This window comes from Triticum dicoccoides, chromosome 5A (genome assembly GCF_002162155.2).
Source record: "Triticum dicoccoides isolate Atlit2015 ecotype Zavitan chromosome 5A, WEW_v2.0, whole genome shotgun sequence".
Lineage (NCBI taxonomy): Eukaryota > Viridiplantae > Streptophyta > Magnoliopsida > Poales > Poaceae > Triticum > Triticum dicoccoides.
The window spans coordinates 463,301,370-463,312,412 of NC_041388.1; positions in this window are offsets into that span (position 1 = coordinate 463,301,370).

Consider the following 11,043-nt stretch of genomic DNA (forward strand, 5'->3'; position numbering starts at 1 on the left):
TTCCCAACGATATCATCCGTCCAGATTTTGTTCGAAGTAAGTTTTCTTTTCAAGTATCTGCATGTTGACTTACCCAGCAATATCAAATGAGTTGTGTAGTATTTAAGCAACCAATTGTTATTCCATTTTCTTACTATATTCCTACCTAATAACTTCTAGTTACCAATACACTTTTCTATTGCCGTGTTTTAACTAAATATTCCATGTACTCCCGCTTCTATCAGAAAGCGCCGCTGACAAGGAGACTCCGGAGGTGGAGAACGAGGCTCCCAACAAGCGGAGGCGGGGCGAGCAAGAAACGCAAGCGACTCCAGCAGGCCTAGACTTCATCAGCAACCTCCCCGATGATATGTTGATAGTCATCATCTCCCTCCTCCCAATCAAATATCGTGCGCGAACAACCGTCCTTTCCCGGCGGTGGCGCCTCCTATGGAACTCCACCCCTCTCGACCTCATCGACACCCATGAGCTCTGCCATGGCTATCGCAAAAGCTTGGATGCATTCTCCAAGACCCTCGATGTAACATCCCGAATTTTCAGTTTGGAATGTTATACATTAGAGCATCATGCATATCATATTTTATTTTTGCATTTTGGTTGATCCTAGAAATTCTACGCAACTCAATGACCCACGGAGAGAGTTGGGGATTTCGTTATTTTCATATTTGAGTTTTCTCAAATTTTGAGAATAGGATCATTTGATTTTATTTATTTTATCATCAATTATTTCTATCACAAAAATATGAGAGAGGGAATAAAATGACTTTCCCAAAATAAAGAAATATTGAGGACTTAATAATAAAATCAAATAAGATTTTATTTCGGAGTTTTTCGGTGTTTTATTTGAATTTAGGAAAATTGTGTGTTTTTCAAAATTGCATTTAGGTCCCAAATAAATGTTCACCTTGTGCGGCTAGATTTTAGAAGCCCGTGAAAATTTATTTCGGAACTTTTGGAGTCCGTTTAGTATTTCTTTTTATTTTTCTTCCGAGCGGAATAATAAAAAAATGCGAACCGACCTACGGGCCGTGTCCGACTAGGACTCTGGCCCGAGGGGGGGCCTTTATAAGCCGGGGCAGCCCACCCGGGGGAAACCCTAGCCCGCCGCCGCCGCCGCCGCCGCGCCGCCGCCGTCGTCCGCTGCCGCCGCCGCCGGATCCCGCCGCCGAGGTTCGTCGTGCCTCGTTTTCCGTGCCGTCGTTAAAAAAGAGAAAAAAAATTCGGCGTTCGTCGTTTTTCTTTTTCTCGGATTAAATCCGCTATTTTTCTGATCGCGATTCCTGATCCGATTTTCGTTTTGGTATAACTTTTCGCTCGTTTATTGGAATCAGGCAATTCAAGCGCCTAGGGATTCGTCTCGAAACCCTCTATCTGTTTAACCAACTTAAACAAGTTTTTGCTACTGTAAAATTTGCCCTAGAACCAGATTACTAGAATGAAGTGTTTTCTTTCGCCGTTTGACTTTCGTTGCTTCGTTCGATTTGATTCTTTTTGCAAACCGGAGTTCTTAAGTTGAACCTTCTGGTTAGATCACTTATTTGAGTTTTACCTATGCATTACATGAGTACTTATTGTATGCTTGTTTGTTTGTCTGTGATAGAATACCCGGAGTGCGCCGCTTGTTACTTTGAATCGTTAGGTTTCGCGGATCATCAGCAAGGCAAGTAACACTTTGATCATACCTTTTCTACAACCCAGTTTTATTGCATTAGATCAATCCTCACACATTGCATGATTAGGATCTAATTAAATTGTGGGATGGGAAGTAGATGAGGTAGTACCTATTACCTGTTATTATCAAACCTTTGGGAGTTACTTCTACGTTTGCTTATTATGCCATGCTATGCTAGTAGACGTGGATTGGGTGAATGATATCCATGAGAGATGTGAGATTGTTAATTAATGGTTTATCTAAGGTGGCAACTTAAACACACATCTGGGTGGATTGAGGCACCTGGGTATTCCAGGACTTGCCTATTTTTATTTTGGACCGCCACCCAGGCTCAAAGGGATCATGAGACTATTCATACTAGAAACTTCCGTGTGCAGCCACAAGCTATTATGGGCTCTAGCATAGTTGACTAAGTTGTGCGAACTCTTACAGTGGTAGACTAGCAGATGTAGGGGATGTAGGTGGTACGGTCTACCCGATCGTAAGGTGCTAGCGCTTCTGAAAGACTATGTCTCGGTCATCCGTCTTCTCAAACACCCTGTAGTGCGAGAAACCAAACGGAGGCGATCAAGTCTTGTGGGGAAAAGTGCGCAAACCTCTGCAGAGTGTAATAAACTAATCATGATTAGCCGTGTCCCCGGTTATGGACATCTTGAGTATCTAGTACCTGGATTATCATGTGAATCTCAACATGTTACTCTAAATTAATTTTGTTGGGTTATGTTTAATCATGATGCTTAATTGGGATTGAGAATGCTGTCAACCATTCTCAATGTTTAACAACCACCATGATAGTAATTTAATTTTATTCCTTTGAAGTAGGGAAAAATTGGCTTTACGCAAAACTGTAACCATAGAGCTTTCCACCAGCCAAATATGAATGTAGTATAGATGTTTCATTCCATTACTCTCTATGTGTTACATTGCCAGCATATTACATGTGCTGACCTGTTTTCGGGCTGCAACGTTAATGTTGCAGACTTTTCAGACGATGGTTAAGGAGTTTTTAGGTCGTGGTTCTATACTCAGTGATGCTGTTGGAGTTGATGGACTCACCTATCTTCCAAGCCTTCCGCTGTTATCGTTATTAGATGCCCTTAAGCCATATTTATTGTATTAAGTTCTCTTTTGAGACACTCGATGTAATAAGTGTGTGATTTCTACTCTGCTATAAATCCTCCGAGTACTGTGTGGTGTCAGCATTACTGATCCAGGGATGACATAGGAGCACAGAGATCAAACTGTTTGAGGTCTGGTCGCTACAGAGATGGTATCAGAGCACACGCTGACTGTAGGACACAACCACTAAGCACAAGACCTAGATCACTATTCACTCTCTTCTCTTCTGACCTCTCATCTTTTCTACTCTTAGGATGGCAGATGCAAGGAACAAGTTCACACAACCGGATGAAGATACACCCTTTGGACGACACTTGAAGGAAGTCACTAGATATCTGAACATAGGAGTACCAAGCTTCACAGGAACCTAAAACGACACTTTACCTGGAAGAGCGCTGGATGATTCAAGTTCAAGTTCCAGGAAGGACGTTCATGCCAGTCACTGAGCCCATAGAGTTTTCTTTTGATGCACCAACTTGGAGTCTAGGAAAGAGCATGGCAGCTCACATCGCCATGGGACGCATTGGAGAAGTCTACCGCAATGATCTCAAGGATACTATCTACCAGATTTGTGGGCGCCGAGATGAACACTGGGAGATGATCAGCACCAGGAAGGATAGATCAATCACAGCTTTTATCCAGGAGTTAAACCAGCACGTTCGACGACAGGAGAACCAGATGTGCGCCGACATGATAGATCTGAAGAAGGCTAAGACTAGAAGCAAGGAACTGGAGGAAGAACTCAAGGCTACACGTGAAGATTATGAAGAGGAAATTGAAGTATTGGTGGAGAAGAATAATGACCTGATCAAGAAGATTGGAATATTTATGGGAGGCCCTACGCCAGTAGATGAAGACGAAGAACCCCAGGAGATTAGCCCGAAAGACTACATCATCATCGACGGCACCGACTCGGAACCAGATAGTAGCGATGATGACTATGTTGATGAAGTTGGAGCAGATATCATGGAGTCAACGACCGAAGAATATTTCTCATAGACCACCTCATCAGTAGTAGTAGTCCACCATGTAAATATAGTAGTCTGTGCACTTTTGCGATAGTTAGATCGATTGTATGCCCTTGTTTGATTGATTGAAGTGAATTGTTTGTTTTGCCTCATGTGCATATGGGTAGTGTTTTCTCTTTAGACCCCCTCTATTCTTATATCTCATCTTTTCTAAAACCCTCAGATGCCTCCGAGACGTGACCCCAGATTTGCCTTTCCACCGGAGCTCACCCAGTTGATCCAGCAACAGAATACATTGATGCAGTTGCTAGTCCAGAATCAGAATCAGGGGAAAACAACAACAATAACCCACCACCACCACCACCTGTTGACCACTTAGCCCGTTTTCTTAGGCTGAATCCGCCGGAGTTTTCCAGTAGCACCGAGCCGATAGTAGCAGATGATTGGCTCCGCAAGACAGCTAGGGAGTTGACCACAGTAGGATGCACAGATGCGGAGAAGGTGAAGTTTGCCGCACATCATCTTGAAGGACCCGCAGCATCATGGTGGGAGAATTTCACAGCCACTTTCCCTGTCGACACTGTCACATGGGACCAGTTTCAGCAGGCTTTTCGTACTGCACATGTTTCAACCGGAGCTATGGCCATGAAGAAGCGTGAGTTTCGCAACTTGCGCCAAGGAGGAAGGACAGTTGGCCAGTATGTGAAGGAATTTAGTAAGCTAGCACATTATGCCCCAGATGACGACGCTACGGATGCAGCGAAGCAGGAGAAGTTTCTAGAAGGACTGAATGATGAGTTGAGCATGCAGTTGATGGTAGCAACCTTCAACAACTACCAGGAGTTGGTAGATTGTGCTCTTATGATTGAAGGGAAGCAGCAGCAAATTGAGAATCGCAAGAGGAAGTATGGACAAGGAAAGTACAATTCAGGAGCTCAGCAGAAGCCACGTTTTACCCCTAGACCGGGAGGACATTTTCAGCATACCCATGGAGGAGGTAGCACGCACAATCACAATGGCACCAAGAATGGTAATGGCAATGGAGGAAGCAACGGCCAGAACCGCACCAACCCATGAACCCCAGCCAAGAAGAACTTAAGCCAAGTCACTTGTTTTAAGTGCCAGAAGACTGGACATTATGCCAATGAATGTCCTGAAGGCCAAAATGGCAATGGAAGTTCTGGGAAGAAGCCAAACCCTTTCAATAGGGGACAGGTGAACCACGTTAGCGTGGAGGAGGTTGAAGCTCAGCCCGATGCAGTAATAGGTAAGTTTTTGGTTAAGTCATTTACTGCACTCATTCTTTTTGATACTGGCGCATCGCATTCATACATCTCAAGGGGATTTGTGGATAAGTATAACCTACCAACCCAAGCCCTTAGGTCACCCATGTTAGTAACCTCGCCCGGAGCAGAGTATGTGGCTAGTCTATGGTGTGATCGATTACCATTAAGGATTGGTAACTATGTTTTTCCCTCGGACCTAATAGTATTGGAATCTCAAGGATTGGATGTGATATTAGGCATGGATTGGTTATCAAAGTATGAAGGGAATATTGAGTGTGCTAGCAAGTCAATTTTGCTTACCACACCAGAAGGGAGAAGGATCAAGTATGTATCCCAGCATGTGCCAAAGAGGACTCAAGTAAATTGCCTAACAGGAGTTGTGCAGGAGGATGTACCAGTGGTAAGGGATTTTCCTGATGTTTTTCCAGAGGAGTTGCCGGGCATGCCACCGGATAGAGAGATTGAGTTTTTGATTGAGCTATTGCCAGGCATAGGGCCAATATCAAAGAGACCATATAGGATGCCAGCAAAGGATTTGGTGGAAATTAAGAAGCATATTAAGGAGTTACTGGATAAAGGATATATTCGCCCAAGTTCTTCACCTTGGGGATCGCCAGTACTTCTAGTGGAGAAGAAGGATGGATCGTTAAGGATGGTTGTTGATTATCGAGGATTTGAATGAAGTAACGATCAAAAACAAGTACCCACTACCAATGAACAACGATCTGTTTGATCGATTGCAAGGAGCTAAGGTATTTTCCAAGATCGATCTGCGATCAGGATACCACCAGTTGAAGATTCGAGAACAGGATATTCCGAAGACAGCTTTTACTACCAGGTATGGGCTGTATGAGTATACCGTTATGTCATTTGGTCTGACTAACGCACCTGCCTATTTTATAAACATGATGAACAAAGTGTTTATGGAGTTTTTGGATAAGTTCGTCGTAGTGTTCATTGATGATATCCTGGTTTATTCGAAGAATGAGGAGGAGCATAAGGAACATTTGTGTTTGGTACTTGGAAAGCTCAGAGAACATCAATTATATGCCAAGTTCAGCAAATGTGAGTTTTGGTTGAAGGAAGTAGGATTCCTCAGACATGTTATATCTGGAGAAGGTATAGCAGTAGATCCCGCTAAAGTTGAAACCGTGACCAAGTGGGAAGCCCCAACAACAGTTGGAGAGATCCGGAGTTTTCTTGGACTCGCAGGATACTACCGGAGATTTATTGAGAATTTCTCAAAGATTGCAAAGCCTATGACTGCGTTGTTGAAGAAGGATACCAAGTTCATATGGACAGAGGAATGTGAGGCTAGTTTCCAGGAGTTGAAGAAACGCTTAGTTACCTCACCAGTGTTGATTTTGGCAGACCAGACCAAGGATTATGAGGTGTATTGCGACGCTTCACGTCGAGGACTTGGAGCAGTGCTTATGTAGGAAGGGAGAGTTGTTTCATATGCCTCAAGACAACTGAAGCCTCATGAGTTGAATTATGCCACGCATGATTTGGAGTTAGCAGCCATAGTGCATGCATTGAAAACATGGAGACATTTCCTCATTGGAAATCATTGTGAGGTGTACACGGATCATAAGAGTTTGAAGTACATTTTCACCCAGAAGGAGTTGAATCTCAGACAAAGGAGATGGTTGGAGCTTATCAAGGATTATGATATGAAATTGCATTATCACCCCGGAAAGGCTAATGTAGTAGCTAACGCATTAAGCCGTAAGAGCCATGTCAATACATTAATGACGGGAGAAATACCAAGGGAGTTAGCAGAAAATCTTCGTGAACTATGTTTGGAAATAGTTCCGAGAGGCTATGTAGCAGCATTGGAGATTCAGTCAACCTTGATGGATAGAATCAGAGAAGCTCAGAAAGCTGATAAAGAGATTGCCGCTATAAAGGAGAAACTGAGCAAAGGAAAAGCTAAAGGATTTTGTGGGGATGAGCACGACACCCTATGGTTTGAAGACCGCGTTTATGTGCCCAATGACCCGGAGATCAGGAAGTTGATTTTGCAAGAGGCACATGACTCACCGTATTCAATTCACCCAGGAAATACCAAGATGTATCTGGATTTGAAGGATATTTTCTGGTGGACCGGAATGAAGAAGGATATTGTGGAGTATGTAGCAGTTTGTGAGGTATGTCAGAGAGTAAAGGCAGAGCATCAGAAGCTAGCAGGCTTGTTACAACCATTGCCGATACCCGAATGGAAGTGGGATAAGCTAGGCATGGATTTTATCACGGGATTACCCAAGACTTATTCAGGCTATGACTCGATTTGGGTTGTAGTTGATCGATTGACGAAAGTAGCTCATTTCATCCCAGTAAAGACCACTTACACCAGTGCTAAGTGGCAAAGATATACATATGTCTGTATGGAGTTCCAAGGAGTATCGTATCGGATAGAGGAACCCAGTTTACCTCAAAGTTCTGGAAGCAGTTGCACGAAACTTTGGGAACCAGGTTAGAATTCTGTACAGCTTTTCATCCACAGACAGATGGACAGACCGAGAGAGTCAATCAGATTTTGGAGGATATGCTGAGAGCTTGTGCGCTAGATTATGGATCTAGTTGGGACGATAATTTGCCATATGCAAAGTTCTCTTTCAACAACAGTTACCAAACCAGTTTGAAGATGGCCCCTTTCGAAGCTTTGTACGGAAGGAGGTGCAGGACACCGTTGTCATGGGACGAAGTTGGAGACCGCTAGTTGTTTGGTCCTGACTTGATTAAAGAGTCTGAATAGAAGGTGAAGTTGATTCGCGATAGGCTCAAGGTAGCCTAGTCTAGGCAGAAAAGTTATGCAGATTCTAAACGCAAGGAGACAGTTTACAAAGTCGGAGATAGAGCTTATCTTCGAGTATCTCCACTTCGAGGAACAAAGCGTTTTGGAGTTAAAGGGAAGTTAGCGCCACGATTTGTAGGACCATATCGAGTTTTGGAGAGTATGGGAGAAGTAGCCTACAAGTTGGAATTGCCCGATGGATTGTCACGAGTTCATGATGTGTTCCACGTTTCTCAGTTAAAGAAATGTCACGCGGAGATGGCTGACATACCGTTGAGAGACACAGTGCCTTTGGAAACTATTCAGTTGGATAACGATTTGACCTACGAGGAGAAACCAGTCAAGATTCTCGAGTTTGCCAACCAAGTTACTCGCAGCAAGGTTATCAAGTTTTGCAAAGTTCAGTGGAGCCACCACACGGAGGATGAAGCCACTTGGGAGCGAGAGGAAGATTTACTCAAAGACCACCCTCACTTATTTTTTAGCCAACCCGAATCTCGAGGGAGAGATTCATCTTAAGGGGGGTAGGTTTGTAACATCCCAAATTTTCAATTTGGAATGTTATACATTAGAGCATCATGCATATCATATTTTATTTTTGCATTTTGGTTGATCCTAGAAATTCTACGCAACTCAATGACCCACGGAGAGAGTTGGGGATTTCGTTCTTTTCATATTTGAGTTTTCTCAAATTTTGAGAATAGGATCATTTGATTTTATTTATTTTATCATCAATTATTTCTATTAAAAAAATATGAGAGAGGGAATAAAATGACTTTCCCAAAATAAAGAAATATTGAGGATTTAATAATAAAATCAAATAAGATTTTATTTCGGAGTTTTTCGGTGTTTTATTTGAATTTAGGAAAATTGTGCGTTTTTCAAAATTGCATTTAGGTCCCAAATAAATGTTCACCTTGTGCGGCTTGCTTTTAGAAGCCCGTGAAAATTTATATCGGAATTTTTGGAGTCTGTTTAGTATTTCTTTTTATTTTTCTTCCGAGCAGAATAATAAAAAAAATGCGAACCGACCTACGGGCCGTGTCCGACTAGGACTCTAGCCCGAGGGGGGGTGATGAGGGCATCGATACCATTGTTACACCCACAGCCCCTACTGTTAGATATGCTGGACCAATTACTAGAGCTCGCGCACGCCAATTAAATTACCAGGTACTTTCGTTTCTTGGTAATGATTCTAATGTTCATGAGATTATGATGCTGCCTAAATTGGATACATTTGTTTTGCTTACAAATGAAGAGCCTAGCTTGGAGAAGGATGAACATTGGAGCAAGAACACACATGGAGTTGATGGCATGCGCAAGGGGATCAAGAACGGAGTTATAAGTGATGATTCCAGGACTTTAAAGCCGCCAAAAGGAGTGCATGAAGCCTTGGACGAATATACAAGATGCCACTTCATAATATTCGTCCATAGGCTATTCTAGGTGCTGCGTCACCTTATTAATGGGCCAGGCCCATGTAATTTCGAAATACTTAAGTATAGGCTATTTTTAGAGTCCGTATGTGTGGGGAAACAAGAGTTAGGTTGGTTTCGGACCCCACCCTCAAGGGCCACGAAATTCCCCCCTCTTCCTCCATATATACAGCCCTTAGGGCGTCGTTTAGACTTTGGGGTTTTGTTTAGATTAAAAGTTCGCCATAGCTGCAACTTCGCGTACTTCGTTTGTGTCCAACGACCAGACCAAGACGTCACAGAACCCCACCTTGATCAATAAAGCTTTCATCTTGTATTCGCAATATCCCGATTGCAATCTTAGTTTCTTGCTTGTTCTTCGTTTGTTCGCAGGAAACCGACCCTCGTGGTCAGGTTGATCGTGCTCTGGCGTGGTCAATAACCCTCGGAAGTTGGTTTAGCGATTGCTAAGGCGCGACGTCTCGCACGTTCGTAGTCGGATCGTCAAGGTCGACTCCCACAGAAAACGATAGCCACCATCTCATCGAAACATCGGGACACCTTAGCCTCTATCAAGTGGTATCAAATTTCCAGGTTGCTCGGTGAGATTTTACAGTTTTTCGTAGATTAGATCGAGTCTGTTCCTCATACCTACAGTCCACGAAAAAGCCACACAAAAAAATTAGGGTTAGTTCATCATATCCGAACCAATCTGAGCCTTTGCATAATCTTTTTAGGGTTTTTGCTTTGTTGAATTTGCGGTTGGATCGTCGTGTCAAGTTGCTGGTTTTAGAGTCTAGTCTTTTAGAGTTTCGAGTTCTGGTCATAAGTTGTCACGCCGCCGCCGCACCATCATCATCGCCCATCTACCACTTTTGCTTATCCGCCACCGCTCTGAATCCATATCCATATACCACCACCAATCCGTATCCATATACCACCACCAATCTCTATCCATATACCACCACCGCTACCATATACCACCACCGCTGCCATATACCACAACCATATATCCACCACCAATCCGAGTTCTTCTCATATTAGGTTTGTTCTTGAGATCAATCTAAATTCCGATTCGTGTTTCCTTGCCTGCGTAGGTCTCGGAAAAAAAAAGAGTCTGGAGACCCCCGGGCAGTTTTTAGGCCAAAATTTTCACGGGCAAATTTTTTTCCCTATCCTATTTTTAGGCTTTTTTGAGTCTTTTGAGCCACATGCCATCATAGTGATTTTTTGTCGCACTTTTTCGTCGTCGCTGCCCTGATTTCCGAAAAAAAGTGAAAAAAAAATTCCGTGCCCTTCCTATCAGTTTGACGAGGGAAGAGTTTTGAGACACTCGCCATTATAGTGATTTTTCGCAAAAAAAAAAGAAAAAAAAGAGGAGCGCAAAAAAAAGGAGCGCAAAAAAAAGAGCAAAAAAAAGAGTTCCAGAGTGTGCTTTCCCCTTATTTACGTGCAGCGCCGTGATTTTGTTAGTGTTCTAGGCTCGCGTCTCTTGCACGGTCTAGCCTAGGACCAGCACAGTACCGTCGGTGAGCGTTTATTCAACTTTGCATCTCTGAATTGATTATTGCTGACCCTTTTTGCTACCATACTATAAGCCTTCCCAGCTCCACATACATCTACGTCGTGCGTTTGACTCTCCCTGGCAATCGCTCTATCCAAGCTTTTGAGAGTTTTGACTATAACGGTTGCCGATCACCGCCTGCTGCTGGGTAAGAACTGGTAAGAATTTGAGATTTGCTTGACGGATTTGTGACACCCGCCACCACCACCACTTGTTAGTAGT